Consider the following 17,779-nt stretch of genomic DNA (forward strand, 5'->3'; position numbering starts at 1 on the left):
TGAGCCACCGCACCTGGCTTTATTTATGTGTGTATTTATTTATTTATTTATTTATGAGATGGAGTTTTGCTCTTGTCGCCCAGGCTGGAGTGCAATGGCGTGATATCGGCTCACTGCAACCTCTGCCTCCTGGGTTCAAGCGATTCTCCTGCCTCAGCCTCCCAAGTAGCTGGGATTACAGGTACCTGCCACCACACCTGGCTAATTTTTTGTATTTTTAGTAGAGACGGGGTTTTGCCATGTTGGTCAGGCTGGTCTTGAATGAATGTGTTTTCTTCACATTCTTGTTCCAATGGAAACCTGGCTGTTCCCCAAGGGCAGTGCTTACTCTGCATTCCACAATTGCTGGTTTATGTGTCTCTCAACTCGTGTACCTCTCTGTACTGCCATTTCTTCTCTCTTCTCCAACAGAAACTCAGCTCTAATCAGTCATGGTTGCATACACACGTAGTCCTAGGTACTCAGGAGGCTGAGGTGGGAGGATCACTTGAGCCCAGGAGTTCACTGTTACAGTGAGCTATGATCACAATTCTGCACTGCAGCCTAGGCCACGGAGCAAGACCCTGTCTCAAAAACAAAACAGTACAAAACAAAAAACCCACAAAAACCCAACCCAGTGCTTTTGAAATATATATCACTAAACTACTGTGTATTGCTCATTCTTGTTATTTGGTTTCTTGTCTACTCACATTTATTCACTTACAGTTTTATACCCTGAATATTCCTGAGGAATATAAAGAGGCAATAATTTTAGCCACAGACATCCTGGTTATATAGAATTGCTCCTGTGTAGAATAAAAATATATATGCTCTTTTTAGTTGAGAGGAAAATACGAAAATCTCATTTTATATAGCCTTGAGTAGAGGGCAATACTTAAGACAAAGAATTCTGCTTAGAGAGGAAAGTGTAGCCCTGGACTTAGAAATCTTTTTTCATAGATGGTGCGTCCTGTGTTAGGTATTACTTGGAAGAAAATTGAAGTAAAAAACAGCTTTAAGTAACTGAGTAATTAGGATTAATTAGTAGCTGTTGAATCTAAATCCCTTAAGACTAAATTTCATTGCAGCTCTGTACCCTCAGCAGGACTTCCTTTCTTGATTGTTTTTTCCATTTAATATAAAATTTAAAAGATGCCCATATTGTCAGTTGTTTTTAGTCGCCAGACTGTCTTTAATAGCCTCTGATGTTATAAAACTGGAGTCATGAAATTGTTTTGCAGGAAGTAGTGATAATTCCTTCAATAAACATCTGCTATTCTTATAAATATCACTTTTTTTTCTTTTTGCTTACTTTCTTTGTTCAGAGTGGGAAAAAAATAGTTCAATCTGCTTTTCTTTAAGTAGCTATATTAGGGTTCTTTCTCCAGAGGGATGGAATGAATAGGATGTATGTATATATAAAAGAGATTTTACTAGGGAGAATTGGCTTAAGGCAAAGTCCCACCATAGGCCATCTGCAAGCTGGCAAAAGAGAAGCTGGTAGTGTGGCTCAGTCCAAGTCTGAAAGCCTCAAAACCAAGGAAACTAAAGTGCAGCCTCAGTCTGAGGCCAGAGGCCCTAGAACCTCCAGGAGGCTGCTGGTGAAAGTCCCAGAGTCCAAAGACTGAAGAACTTAGAATGTCTAAGGGCAGGAAGAGAGGAAGCAAAGCACCTGGCATGGGAAGAGACAGGAGACCCAGCAAGCTTCTTATCCCCCTTCTTGCGGCTGCTTTCTTCTAGCTGTGCTGGCAGCTGATTAGATATGCCTACTGACATTGAGGGTGGGTCTTCCTCTCCCAGTCCACTGACTCAAATGTCATTCTCTTCTGTCATCACCCTCACAGACACTCACAGAAACAGTGCTTCCCCGCCATCTAGGCATCTCTGAATCCAGTCAAGTTGACACCTAATATTAACCATCATAGTGGCTGTTTTTAGAATAAAGAAGTGATTCTGGCTGGTTTCTCATTCAAACACTACAAGAAGTTTGTAATTTTCACACTAGTAATACATAAGTAAGCACTCTCTAGCCATTAGAAATTTTCCTTCTGTTATTTCTTGAGAGGGCTATGTGCCATACCCTCTCTCTGGCCACACACGTGCTTCATACCCCTACTGCTGTGCAGACCTCAGATGGCTGTATAAAAACCAGCCATGTTCTCTGAAGTCCCTCTCTGCTCCAGAAGGTAGGTTTGAGAGGGTTAAAAAGAGATGGCAGACTCCTTTCTGTGCAGCATCGTTACAGGACCTGACTAGTTCCCATTCCTCTCTCCGATTATTTCAAATCCAGACGGCACAATTTGACTATATGGATTACAGACATACAAAAGCTGTGACCAATCTCTGAAACCAAGGCTAGTGGATTCCAAGTTTGGGATTCACAAGAGGTAATTTTACACCTACAGATAAATTTCCCAGGCCCACCAAATCAGCATATCTACAGTGGGGCCTTGGAATAAAACAAAACTTTGCAATGGGGATCAGATAAAATTTTCCATTAGGAACCTTGAGGATTTTTTCTTTTTTCCTTTTTCTTTTTTTTGTAGAGAAGGAATCTCACTATGTTGCCTTGCCCAGGCTGATCTTGAGCTCCTGGCCTCAAGCAATCCTCCCACCTTGGTCTCCCAAAGTACTGAGATTACAGGTGTGAGCCACTGTGTCCAGCCCAGGAGCCTTGACTCTTTACATGACTGTTGACTGTTTTTATACTGATTATCCATTTTCCTTTGGAAGAACAGAAGACTCTTCCCACAGAAGATTTGTGACAAATTACAAAATTATTGAGACTTATACCAAAGCTTGTACAATCATATGACAAATTAGCAGTTAACTGAGTCAGAAAGAAAATGCTGTCACATTCGCAGTTAGTTTAACCACAGAATTTAGCATGTTTTTAAAAAGCAGAATAGGCCAGACGCGGTGGCTCACGCCTGTAATCCCAGCACTTTGGGAGGCCAACGCAGGCGGATCACTTGAGGTCAGGAATTTGAGACCAGCCTGGCTAACATGGTGAAACCCCGTTTACTAAAAAAATACAAAAATTAGCCAGGCATGGTGGCGCACGCCTGTAATCCCGGCTACTTGGGAGCCTGAGGCAGGAGAATCGCTTGAACCCGAGAGGCAGAGGTTGCAGTGAGCAGATATTGCGCCACTGCACTCCAGCCTGGGTGATAGAGTGAGATTCTATCTCAAGAAAAAAAAAGAAAGAATAAAACAACATGACAAGCTGGGTATTCATAAAGCCCTTTGGCTACAAACACACAGAAATGCTGAATAAAATTTAAACGTCCTTTTAAAGTATTTTCAAGAAAGTGAAATAAATCCTTAGAGCCAAAAATGAAGATGAAATGGAAGTTAGAAAGGTAAGTGTGTGGATGCTGTCTTTGGTTGCCAAGAGGCAGTTTGGTGATTTGGTATCCAATGGACTTGAATTTTATCAGCCATGCAGAAGAGGATTTGAGTCCTTGGGCTTGCAAGAGGGGGAAAGTTGGCACAGGTCTCCACAAGAAGCCCAGATGCTTACAGGGCTACACCCTCAGTGAAAGTATGCATTAGAAAAAAGTCAGCCAGCAGCAATGGAAGACAGCAAGGAGGATTGTGGGATTTGTCCTGGGCTTAAAGTGGGTGAGGTAGATTAAAGCTGAGGATAGTTCCCAGAGAAGGCTGACATTTGAAGGCTTTTGGCCTGCCCCTCTAGTGAGGTGGTTGCGGGGAGAAAATCTGAAGAGGAATCCGGACAGTGTGGCACAATGCCCTCTGCACAGAACATGATGTAATTAAGATAGAAGTCAAAATTAAAATACATTTGGAAATTAATGCATTTCTAAAGAATTCCTGGGTTAAGAAGAAAACAATTTAAAAAGGGAAAATACTTAGATATGAAGAAAACTGAAGGACAGTCTTCTATTTCTGGTCATAGAAGAGTTACAGGAACCAGAATTATACCCCTGCTTGAAATAATCTCAAATAAAATAGATGAAATAATAGCTTTTAAGACATTGGGCATCAACAACAAAATATGATGATCTCTGATAGATGGGAAACAAATGAGATGAGCCCTACAAATGTCCTAACTTATTGTCTTGAGAGAGTTACCAGACAGCTACACAGGGATGGGAGACCCAGGTGTAGCTGTGTGATGAAGTTCCTGAGTTGAAGACACAACTGAGAATCTAAGGAGACCAAGGCAGACAGAGTTCACAAGACAGAATTCTGGAGGAGAGGGACCTGCACAGAGAATTCTGGGGATCTTTGAAGGGTCCCCTAGGATACTCCACAGAGTACTGATTGGCGTATGAGGAAAACTTATCTGAGGCCAAAGAAAGAACCATCCCAAAGGATTAGAGGGAATGGTGTCAGGCATAGAAATATGGCCAGGAATAGTGACTGTTCTCACAAGGTGGACTGAAAACACTGCATTGCTTTGTGCATTAGGTAGAGTACTCAGAAGGGACTGTCTCAGTAGGGAAGAACAGTAAGCCACAGAATAAATGTGAAGAAAACTACTCTATAATTAAATTGCTCAAAACATTCAAAAATAAAATGACCAGAGAACAAAGACATTATGTATGGAGAAGAAGACAGGGATCACAACAGATTTCTCACTGGACACAATGCAACCATGAAGAGAGTGGAGCGGCATGTTTAAAGTACTGAAAGAAAAAAAAACTAGTAATCTCAGCTACTCCAGCGGCTGAGGTGGGATGATCACTTGAATGCAGGAACTCAAGGCTGCAGTGAGCCATGATCACACCACTGCACTCCAGCCTGGACAACAGAGTAAGCCAAACTAGAATTCCAGACCAGTGAAAATATAGTTCAAGAACAAAGGCAAAACATATTTGCAGACATTAAAAAGCTAAAATAATGGATCACTCACAGACCTGTACTATAAGAAATGTTAAAGTAAGTCTTTTAGGCAAAAGAAAAATGACACCTGATAGAAATATGGATTTTTCCCAACCTTGGCCTTATTGACATTTTGGACCAGATAATTTTTGTGGCAGGGGCTATCCTAGCATTCTAGGATGTTTAGCAGCATCAATGGCTTCTACCCCGTCATGACAATTAAAAATATCTCTCAATATTGCCCCCAAATGAGAACCACTGCTATATGCCACTGCTGTACAGGAAGTAGTATAATACCACTTGAAGGTAGACGAATAAGCTAAAGACATACACTATAAATCCTAAAGCAATCATTAAAAAACAAATAATTATAGCTGATCAAAAAAGTTATTGGCCAGGCACAGTGTCTCACGCCTGTAATCCCAGCACTTTGGGAGGCTGAGGCAGGCAAATCACTTGAGCTCAGGAGTTCGAGACCAGCCTGGGCAACATGGCAAAACCCCGTCTCTACAGAAAAATACTATATATATCTGGGCATGGTGACACATGCCTGTAGTCCCAGCTACTCCGGAGGCTGAGGTGGGATGATCGCTCGAGCCCGGGAAGTTGAGGCTGCAGTGAGCCATAATCGCACCACTGCACTCCAGCCTGGGCAACAGAACAAAATTCTGTCTCAGTATAATACAAAGAAGAAAGAAAGAAAAGAAAAAAATGTTATAGTCAGGTATAGTGGCTAACACCTATAATCCCAGCACTTTGGGAGGCCAAGGTAGGAAGATTGCTTGAGGTCAGGAGTTCAAGACTCACCTGGGTAACATAGTGAGACCCTGATTCTACAAAAAAAAAAAAAAAAAGATAATTTAGCTAGACATGGGGTGCATGCCTGTAGTCCTAGCTACTTGGGAGGCTGGCATGAAAGGATCACTGAGCCCAGGAGTTCAAGGCTATAGTGAGCTATAATCACACCACTGCACTCCAACCTGGGTGATAGAGCAAGTCTCCATCTCAAAAAAAATTATGGAATGTTGTTAAAACATTAGCTGAGGGAAATTATAGCACTAAATATCTACATTAGAATATGGTATCATAGACTGTATCTACACACATACGCGTGCACACGCACACACACACGTGCGCGCGCACACACACACACACAAGAGTAGCCGGGTGTGGTGGTGCATGCCTACAGTCCCAGCTACTTGGGAGGCTGAGGTGGGAGAATTACTTGAGCCCAGGAGTTCAAATGCAGCCTGGGCAAAATAGTGAAACCCTATCTCAGTGTTAAAAAAAAATAAAGGAAAAGAGTAAAGTTTAAGAAACTAGAATAAAAAAAGCAAAGTAATGCCAATGTAAACAGAACAAAAGAAATAATAAAGATCAAAGTGGGAACCTATAAAATGGAAAACAAGAAAACAATAGAGAAAATCAAGCCAAAAGTGGTTTTTAGAAAATAAATAAATGCATAAGCTTCTAGTAGGAGTGATCAGCAAAAAAAAGGAAAAGTGACACAAAGTATCGACATTGGGATTAAAAGAGGTGACATCACTATGGATTCTACACCAATTAAAGGATAATGGGGGAATGTTATAAACAACTTTATGCCAATAACTTTGATAATTTAGATCAAATGGCCAGTTCCCTGACAGACATAAACTACCAATACTCACTTTAGAAAAAAAATAGATAGCGCTGAATAGTGCTATAACTATAAAAAATAATTAAAACACTTCCCCAACAGACATAGAAATCTAGGCCCAAGATCACATCAAGTTAAAAAGCTTCTGCATAGCAAAGAAAACCAGCAACAAAGTGAAGAAACAACCCACAGATTGGGAGAAAATATTTGCAAATTACCCATCTGACAAGGGATTAATCACCAGAATATATAACGAGCTCAAACAACTCTATAGAAAACAAATCTGATAATTCGATTTTAAAAATAAGCAAAAGATTTGAGTAGACATTTCTCAAAAGAAGAAATACAAATGGCAAAAAGGCATATGAAAAGGTGCCCAAAATAATTGATCATCAGAGAAATGCAAATCAAAACTACAATGACATATCATCTCAGTCCAGTTAAAATGGCCTTTTTCCAAAAGACAGGTGATAACAAATGTTGGTGAGGATGTGGAGAAAAGGGAACCCTTATACATTGTTGGTGGGAATGTGAATTAGTACAACCACTATGGAGAACAGTTTAGAGGTTCTGACGAAAACTAAAAATAAAGCTACCATATGATCTAGCAATCCCACTCTTGGGCATATACCCAAAACAAGGGAAATTGGTACTTTGAAGAGATGTCTGTACTACTGTGTTTGTTGCAGCAGTGTTCACAAAGCCAAGATTTGGAAGCAACCTAAGTGTCCATCAGCAGATGAATGGATAAAGAATATGTGGTACTTATACCCAATGGAATATTATTCAGCTATAAAAAAGAATGAGATCCTTTATTTGCAACAACATGGATGGAACCAGAGGTCATTATGTTAAGTGAAATAAGCCAGGCAAAGAAAGACAAACATCTTATGTTCTTATTCGTGGGATCCAAAAATCAAAGCAATTGAACTCATGGGGATAGAGAGTAAAAGAATGGTTACCAGAAGCTGGGGAGGGTAGTGGGGGGTGGTGGTAGTGGGGATGGTTAATGGGTATTTAAAAAATAGAAAGAATGAATAACACCTAGTATTTGATAACAGGGTGACTAAAGTCAATAATAATTTAATTGCTTTTTTTTTTTTTTTTTTTTTTTGACGGAGTCTCGCTCTGTCGCCCAGGCTGGAGTGCAGTGGCGCCATCTCAGCGCACTGCAAGCTCCGCCTCCCGGGTTCATGCCATTCTCCTGCCTCAGCCTCCCGAGTAGCTGGGACTACAGGCGCCCGCCACCATGCCCGGCTAATTTTTTGTATTTTTTTTAGTAGAGACGGGGTTTCACCTGCCAGGATGGTCTCCATCTCCTGACTTCATGATCCGCCCGCCTCGGCCTCCCAAAGTGCTGGGATTACAGGCGTGAGCCACTGCGCCCAGCCTGCATATTTTAAAATGACTAGAAGAGTGTAATTGGATTGTTTATAACACAAAGAATAAATACTTGAGGGGAGGGATACCCCATTTTCCACAATGTGATTATTACACATTGCATGCTTGTATCAAAGTATCTCCTGCACCTCATAAATATACACACTTACTATGTACCCACAAAAATTAAAAATTCAAAAAAATCTAGACCTAGGTGGCTTCACTGGTAAATTTTATCAGACGTTTAAGGAAGAAATAGTACTAACTTTATACAAGCTCCTGCAGAAAATTGAGTATGAGGAAATATTTTCCAACTCAGTCTGTGAGGCCAGCATTAACCAGATCCAATACAATAAAAGTGTTACAATAAAACTACAGACCAATAGCCTTCACAGACTTAAATGCAAAAATCCTAAATGAAATTTTAGCAAATTAAAGCCAACAATATGAAATTTTAGTAAATCACTATCCAATAATTGGATAATACATCAGGACCAAAGGAATTTTCTCAAAAAATGCAAGGTTGGCTTTGTATTTGAAAATTGATCAGTGTAATTCACCATATTAACAAGCTAAAAATGAAAAATCATGGTCACTATGATGGTATAGAATAAGCTTTTGACAAAATCTAACATCCATCCTTGATTTTGAAATTTTAAACCCCTCAGCAAATTAGGGGTAAACGAGATCCTAAATCTGATTTAAAAGTATCTACAAAAATTTTATAGTTGGTATCACACTTAATGTTGAAAGACTGAGCTTTCCTCCTGAGATCAGGAACAAGATAAAGTGCTTTCACCACTTTGTCTACTCAACAGTGTACTGCAGGTTCTAGCCAGGGCAGTTAAAATAAGTAAATAAATAAATAAATGGCATACAGGTTGGAAAGAACAAAGTAAAATTGTCCTTCTTTGTAGACAACACAATTCGCTATGTATAAAATCCAATTAAATCTCTTTTAAAAGCTACTAGAACTAGTAAGTGAGTTGAGGAAGGTTGCAGGACACATAACTTTATAAAAATCAATTTGATTTTTATATACTAACAATGAACAATTTGAAATCAAAATTTAAATAATATCATTTATAATAGCATTAAAATATGAAATACAGTAATTAATATGGCAAAAAGGCAAAATATCTGTATATTAAGTACTGTAAAACTTTGGTGAGATAAATTAAAGAAGACCTAACCAAATGGAAATCTACTTTGTTCATGGATCAGAGTATGCAGTATGGTTAATATGTCAATTGTCCACAAACTGTAGACTCAAATCCATCTCAATCAAAATCCTAGTAGTTGTGTGTGTGTTTTGTAAAAATTAAAAAGTTGTCTCTAAATTCTATATGAAAATGCAAAGAGCTTAGAGTAGCCAAAACAAATCAGAAAAATATTTAAAAATTTGGAGGGCTAACCTGATTTTAAAACGTATGTAGAACTACAGCAGTCAAGACAGTGTAGTTTTGGCATAGTGATAGAAAAATAGATAAATAGAAGAGAATAAAAAATTCAGAAATAGATCCACACATATATGAGCAACTGATTTTCGACAAATGTTCAAAGGCAATCAGTGGATAAATGGTATCTTTCCAACAAATCATATTGGAATAATTGGATATCCCTATGTAAAAATATTAACTTTGATCAATATCTCCCAATATATTAAAAATTAATAATGAATACTATACTTCAGTAGGAAACCTAAAACAATGAAAATTCTAGAATAAATCTGGAGAAATTGTGTCATCTTGCATTAGACAAACATTTCTTACATATAATGCCAAAGGTATGATTCACAAAAGAACAATTTGATAAACAGATGTCATCAAAAGTAAAAGATCTGTTTTTTGAAAAGTACTGTTGGGAAAATTACAAAACAAGCCACGATCTGGGAAAAATATGAATACAGCATATATCTGATAGAGGATTTGTATCCAAAAGTATCAAAATCCAACAATAAGGAAGCAAATAACCCAGTAGAATAATGTGCAAAGATCTGAATGGACACATCACTGATGAAGACATTCAGATGGCAAATAGGCACTGGAAAAGATGTTCAACATCACTGGTTTTTAGGGTAATGCAAATTACAACCACAGGGAGATACCACTACACGCCAATTAGAATGATGAAAATTAATAAGATAGTTCACATCACATGTTGGCAAATATGTGGAGGAACTAGAACTTTCAAACACTGTAGGCAGAAATGTAAAGTAGTGTAACAACTGTGGAAAACACGTTGGCTGTTGTTTAAAAAGTTAAATGTGGATTTGACAATGAATTATTGGCTATGACACCAAAAGCACAGGCAATAAAAGTAAATCCAGGTGCGGTGGCTCACACCTGTAATCCCAGCACTTTGGGAGGCCTAGGAGGTTGGATCACTTGAGGTCAGGAGTTTGAGACCACCTGGCCAATGTGGCAAAACCTCATCTCTACTAAAAACACAAAAATTAGCTGGGCATGGTGGCGTGTGCCTGTACTCACAGCTACTCAGGAGGCTGAGGAAGGACAATCCCTTGAACCTGGGAGGCAGAGGTTGCAGTGAGCTGAGATTGTGCCATTGCACTCCAACCTGGGCAACAGAGCGAGCCTCCATCTTGAAAAAAAAAAGTAAAAATAGATAAACTATACTACATCAAAATTTAAAACTTCTGTGCACTAAAGGACATAATCAGACTGAAAAGACAACCTATGGAATGGGAGAAAAAATTTGCAATTAAACATTTGATGAGTAGTTGATATCCAGAATATATAAATAACTCCTGCAATTCAATAACAAAAAAACTTTAAAAATGAGGAAAAGACTTAAATAGACATTTCTCCAATGATACGCAAATGGCCAACAAGCATATAAAAAATGCTCAATATCATTAATCATTAGAGAAGTAAAAATCAAAACCACAATAAGAGGTCATCTCACACCATTATGATAGCAATTATCAAAACCAAAACAACAACAACAACAGAAAAGAAAATAATAAGCATTGATGAGAATGTGCAGAATTGGTACCTTTGTGCACTGTTGGTGCGGATGTAAAATGGCACAGCTGCTACATAAAACAGAATAGCAATTTCTCAAAAAATTAAAAACAGGTTGGGTATGGAGGCTCATGCCTGTAATCTCAGCACTTTGGGAGGCCGAGGCAGTTGGATTGCTTGAGCCCAGGAGTTCAAGACCAGCCTGGGCAACATGGCAAGACCCTGTCTCTATAAAAAATTAAAAAATAAACTGGGCATGGTAGTGCATACCTGTAGTCCCAGCTGGTCAGGAGGCTGAGGCAGATGTATTGATTGAGCCTGGGAGGTCGAGGCTGCAGTGAGCCGGGATCACACCACTACACTTCAGCCTGGGTGACAGAGTGGGACCCTGTCTCAATAAAAAATTAATTAATTAATTAATTAAAAATTAAAATAGAATTACCATACAATCCAGCAACTCCACTTCTAGGTATATATTCATAAGAATTGGAAACAGGATCTCTAAGAGATATTTGCACATTCATTTTTATAGTAGCATTATTAACAATAGCAAGAGGTGGAAGAAATCCAAATGTCCATCAATAGATGCATGGATAAACAAAATGTCGTATATACATGCAATGGAATATTATTCAGCCTTAAAAAAGAAGGCAATTCGGCCAGGCACGGTGGCTCACGCCTGTAATCCCAGCACTTTAGGAGGCCAAGGCTGGCAGATCACGAGGTCAAGAGATCGAGACCATCCTGGCGAACATGGTGAAACCCCATCTCTACTAAAAATACAAAAATTAGCTGGGCATGGTGGCACACGCCCAGCTACTCGGGAGGCTGAGGCAGGAGAATCGCTTGAACCCAGGAGGTGGAGGCTGCAGTGAGCCGATATCCTGCTGCTGCACTCCAGCTTGGCGATAGAGCGAGACTCCGTCTCAAAAAAAAAAAAAAAAAAAAAAGAAGGCAATTCTATCATACGCTACAACATGGATGAATCTTAAGACATTATGCTAAGTGAAATAAACCAGTCACACAGAAACAAAGACTATGATTCCACTTCTAAGACGTATCTAAAGTAGTGAAACTCATAAAAACAGAAAGTAGAATGGTGATTGCCAGGGGCTTGGGGAATGGGGAAATAGTGAGTTGTTTAATGGGTATAGAGTTTCAGTTTCGCAAGATGAAAAAGTTCTGGAGATTGTATAGCATTGTGAATATACTTAATGCCACTTAACTGTAGGCTTAAAAATAATTAATATGGTAAATTTTATGTTTTGCATTTTTTACCACAATTAAAATTTAAAGTCTTTTAAAAAAAAACTATTCTTGCAAAGGAACCCCAAATTAATTAGATCAGTCTGTGGAGCAATTTTAGCCTCAGGATATTATAGAAAACAACAGAACAATCATCTGGCAATTGGTGGTGCTTAACAGCTGGGTTTGATAAGGGAAAGAGACAATGTGAATCTTGATAAATCCACTCTCTTTTTGGGGTGACAATGTGTATGCCCAAGGCTGAGCCCTCTAAGGAGCAATGTTAGAGGCTTCACATTTGGTAGGGTTGGGGATAGACTTCACTAAATTAATCTAGTCAGTCACTAAATAAATAAACAAGCAAATGAAAATACAAAGCCTAGGAAAGAGGGGAGCAGTACCTAGAGTTGCTATAATGTTATCTAAAACATTCTATTTCCAATAAAAAATGATGAGACATGCAAAGACACAGGAAAAAGTCTGACCCTGTATAGTTAAAATAGTGAAGTTAGTATGCCTGCGACTGTTATCCTTAGAAAGGTCTACTCTCCAGGTTGGTCAGCATCTGGGAACCTGGACGTTGAGAGATTTTCCACCATTCCCTGATAAGAATGGATCACTATACCTAAATTGTTTGTGCAAACAATATGGTTTATGCTGCATATCTACTTTTTTCTGGGAGTTTAGAATTTTAGTACATGCCAGGCAGAGTGTGCATGTGTGACCAGCCCACACTAAAAATTCTCAAATTGAATCTCTAGTCCGTTTCCTAGTACACAACATTTTACACTTGTAGCAATTTGTTCCTGGAGGAATTAAGCATGTCTTTCGTAATTCCACTGGGAAAAGAATCTTGGAACTTACACCTGGTACCTTCGGGAATTCACCCTATGAGCCTTTTCTCTGTGCTGATTTTACTTTGAATTCTTTTGATGTAGCAAATCACGGCTATGAGTATGAATCTATGCTGAATCTTGTGAATCATTGAACCAAAAGGTGATCTCAGTATCGTTAGCTAGACGAAACAAAGAAATGAGAGAAGACTAAGATAAAATAAAAAATGAAAAAGGAACCATTACAGCTTTACAGCTGTTACCACAGAAGCACAAAGGATCAATGGAGACTATTCCAAACAACTATATGCCAACAAATTAGAAACCCTTGAGGAAATGGATAAATTTCCAGATATATACAACCTACCAAGATTGAACCAGGAAGAAATAGAAAATATGAACAGACCAATCATGAGTAATTAGAGTGAATCAATAATAAAAACAACAACAACAACAACAACAAGCCCAGAACTGGATAACTTTACTGCTGCATTCTACCAAACTTTTGTTTTTTTTTTAGAGTCAGGGTCTGTTATGTTCCCCATGCTAGACTCAAACTCCTGGACACAAGCCATCCTCCTGCCTCAGCCTCCTGGATAGCTGGGGCTACAGACATGTGTCTTTGCACCTAGCATACCAAACTTTAAAAAAAAAATTTTTTTTAGAGAAAAGATCTTGCTCTCTTGCCCAGTTTGGAGTGAAATGGTGTGATCACTATAATCTCAAACTCCTGGGCTCAAGTGATCCTCTTGCCTCAGCCTCCCAAGTAGCCAGGATTACAGGCATGCACCACCATGCACGGCTAATTTTTTTTATTGTTGTAGGGACATGGTCTCTCTATATTATACAGGCCGGTCTCAAACTCCTGCCCTGAAGCAATCCTCCCACCTCAGCCTCCCAAAGTGCTGGGATTACAGGCATGAGCCACCATGTCTGGCCTCCAAACTTTAAAAAAACTAACGGCAACTGTTTTCAAACTATTCCAAAATACTGAAGATGAGAGAATTTTTCTAATTCTTTCTACAAGGCCAGCATTACCCAGATACCAGGGTAAAACTGGAAAAGGACACAATAATAAAAGAATACTACAGGCCAGTATCCCTGATGAACATAGGGGCAATAGTCTTCAACAAAATACTAGCAAATAAAATCTAACCAAAAGATAATATACCATGATCAAGTGGTATTTAACCCAGGGATGAAAGGATGTTTCAACATACGCAAATCAATAAATGTGATACATCACATAAACAGAATGAAGAACAAAAAACATATGATCATCTCAACAGATGCAGATAAAGCATTTGATAAAATTCTATATCCTCTTATGATAAAAACCCTAAACAAACTAGGCATAGAAGGAACATACTTCAGTGCAATAAAGGCCAAATATGACAAACTCATAGCTAACATCAAACTGAATAGGGAAAAGCTGAGAGCTCTAAGAACTGGAACAAGACAAGGATGTTCATGTTCACCTTTCTTATTCAACATAGTACTGGAAGTCCTAGCCAGAGTAATTGGGCAAGAGAAAGAAATAAAGGGCATTCAGATTGGAAAAGAGGAAGTCAAATTGTCCTTTCGGAAAACATGTATTCAAAATTCTAAAGATTCCACTAAAATATTCTTTGAACTGATAAACAAATTTAGTAAAGTTGCAGGGTACAAAATCAACATAGAAAAAAACTGTAGCATTTCCATACACCAGTAATGAACTGGGTGACAAAGAAATCAAGAAATCAATCCTACTTACAATAGCCCCCCACCAAAAAAAAAAAACTAGAAATAAAGGAAGTGAAATATCTGTACAATGAAAACTACCAAACATTGATGAAATAAATTAAAGAGGACACAAACAAATGAAACGACATCCCATGCTCATGATCAGAAGAATATGCCCATACTACCTAAAGCGACTTACAGGTTAAATGCAGTCCCTGTCAAAATATTGGTGACATTCTTCACAGAAATAGAAAACAATCCTAAAATTTGCATGGAACCACAGAAGACACCAAATAGCCAAACCAGTACTTATCAAGGAAAAACAGAGTTGGAGGCGTTATAGTACCTGACTTGAAAATATACTACAAAGCTATAGTATGACATAGACCAATGGAACAGCATAAAGGACCCAGAAATACATCTATGTATTTACTGCCAACTGATTTTCAACAAAGGAACCAGGAACACACATTGGAGAAAGGATGCCCTCTTCAATAAATGGTGCTGGGAAAACTGGATATACATATGTAGAAAAATGAAACTAGATCCCTATCTATCCCCATATACAAAAATACACTCAACATGGATTAAAGCCTTAAATGTAAGACCTGAAACTATAAAATTACCAGAAAAAAACATAGGAGAAATGCTTTAGGACATTGGTCTAGGCAAAGATTTTATGGATAAGACTTCAAAAGCACCAACAACAGAATATAAAAAAATTGGACAGTGTTAAACTAAAAAAACCTCTACATAGCAAAAGAAATAATCAATGGAGTGGAAAGACAATCTGTACAGTGGGAGAAAATATTCGCAAATTCCTAATCTGACAAGGGACTAATATCCAGAATATACCAGGAGCTCAAACAACTCAACAACAAAAACCTAAATCCAATTAAAAGTGGGCAAAGGATCTAAATAGATATTTCTCAAAAGAAGACATGCAAATGGCCAATAAATACATGAAAAAATGGTCAACATCATGAATCATCAGAGAAATGCAAATCAATACCACAATGAGATATAATCTCACCCCAGTTAGAATGGCTATTATCAAAAAGACAAAAAATAAGAAATGCTGGAGAGCATTCCAAGGTAATTTTTTTTGTTTCTTTTTTTTTTTTTTTTTTGAGACGGAGTCTCGCTCTGTGACCCAGGCTGGAGTGTAGTGGCGCGATCTCGGCTCACTGCAAGCTCCACCTCCCAGGTTCATGCCATTCTCCTGCCTCAGCCTCCCAACTAGCTGGGACTACAGGCACCCGCCACCACGCCCAGCTAATTTTTTTTTTTTTTGTATTTTTAGTAGATACAGGGTTTCACCATGTTAGCCAGGATGGTCTCGATCTCCTGACCTCGTGATCCACCTGCCTCGGCCTCCCAAAGTGCTGGGATTACAGGTGTGAGCCACCATGCCCGGCCTTTTTTTTTTTTTTTTGAGATGGAGTTTCACTCTTGTCGCCCAGGCTGGAGTGCAATGGCACAATCTCAGCTCACTGCAACCTCTGCCTCCTGGGTTCAAGTCATTCTCCTCCCTCAGCCTCCTGAGTAGCTGGGATGACAGGCGCCTGCCACCAGGCCCGGCTAATTTTTTGTATTTTTAGTAGAGACAGGGTTTCACCATGTTGGCCAGGCTGGTCTCAAACTCCTGACCTCAGGTGATCCACCTGCCTTGGCCTCCCAAAGTGCTGGGATCACAGGTGTGAGCCACTGCACCCAGCTCAAAAGGAATTTTTATATGCTTTTGGTGGAAATGTAAATTAGTACAGCCATTATGGAAAACAGTGTGAAGGTTTCTCAAAAAATTAAAAATAGGGCTACTATATGATACAGTAATGCCTTTACTGAATATTTAGCCAAAGGAAGGAAATCTAAATATCGAAGAGATACTTTTTCCCCATGCTTATTACAGAACTATAATATTCACAATTGCTAAGAGATAAAATAAACCCAGTGTCCATCAACAGACAAATGGATAAAGAAAATGTGGCATATATGCACAATGAAATACTATGCAGTCATAAAAAGAATAAAATTCTATCATTTGTGGCAACATAGATGAGCCTGGAGGACATTATGTTGAGCAAAATAAGCACAGAAAGATAAATAACTACATGTTCTCTCTTATATGTGGGAGGTAAAAATAATTTAGAGCTCATGCAAGTAGAAAATAGAATTGTGGGTATTAGAGCCTATGGAGGGTAGTGGAGGGGAGAGATGGGGAAACATTGCTTAATAGACACAAAATTATTGCTAGATAGGAGGAAGGAGTTCTGGTGTTCTGCAGCACTGTAGGGTGAATATAATTAACTAGAAATTATTGTATATTTTTAAAAACATAGAGGAGAGGATTTTGCATGTTCACAACACAAAGAAATGATAAATGTTTCAGGTAATGGATATGCTAATTACCGTGATTTGGTCATTACACATTGTATATACATATCAAAATATCACCCTGTGTCCCATAAATATGTACAATTATTATGTGCCAACTAAAAAGAAAAAGAAAAAATTTGTTCTCGCCCTTTCCACTGAAAATACCTAGAAACAAAGATCTACCAGGAGCAGTGAGCGCCCTTCACACCAAAATTGCAGTCCTGAAACACCATTTCCCTCTAAAGGGAACTAGGGCCCTTTGAAAAAGTGGTTGATTCTATGATTGGGGCAGAAAATGCACAATCCTAGCATTTTGGGAAGCCAAGGTGGGAGGATCACTTGAGCTCAGGAGTTTGAGACCAGCATGGGCAACATAGTGAGACCTCATCTCTACTAAAAATTTTAAAAAGTTAGCTGGGCATAGTGGTGCATGCCTATAGTCCCAGCTACTTGAGAGGCTGAGGCAGCAGGATCACTTGAGCCCAGGAATTCAAGGCTTCAGTGAGCCATGATCATGTCACCACACTCCAGTCTGGGGGCAGAGTGAGGCCCTGTCAAAAAAAAAAAAAAGGAATGGGTTCATAATAATAAGATAAAGAGAACAAAAAAAGTAAAATGGCAGACGTAAATCCAACTATATCTTCTTCCAGATGAAATGTGGTCTAAAAAGAAACCCTGTATCAATAATAAAATTAAATGTGAATGGATTAATCAATCCAATGAAAAAGCAGATATTGTCAGACTGGATAAAAAAACAAGATCCAATTATATGCTGT

The 17,779-nt window shown here is 38.7% G+C and overlaps 1 long non-coding RNA gene across 1 annotated transcript in view; it reads right to left on the reverse strand.

Moving 5' to 3' along the window:
• Positions 1 to 17,779, reverse strand: part of LOC117979640 (uncharacterized) — a 26,424-nt gene continuing 8,645 nt past the window's right edge. Inside the window, exons 2-3 of the long non-coding RNA XR_010111532.1 lie at positions 11,098 to 11,215; positions 1 to 10,444 (exon numbers count right to left, since the gene is read on the reverse strand). This is a non-coding gene — a long non-coding RNA (uncharacterized LOC117979640). The remainder of the gene's footprint in view (positions 10,445 to 11,097; positions 11,216 to 17,779) is intronic.

Source organism: Pan paniscus, chromosome 2 (assembly GCF_029289425.2).
Source record: "Pan paniscus chromosome 2, NHGRI_mPanPan1-v2.0_pri, whole genome shotgun sequence".
Lineage (NCBI taxonomy): Eukaryota > Metazoa > Chordata > Mammalia > Primates > Hominidae > Pan > Pan paniscus.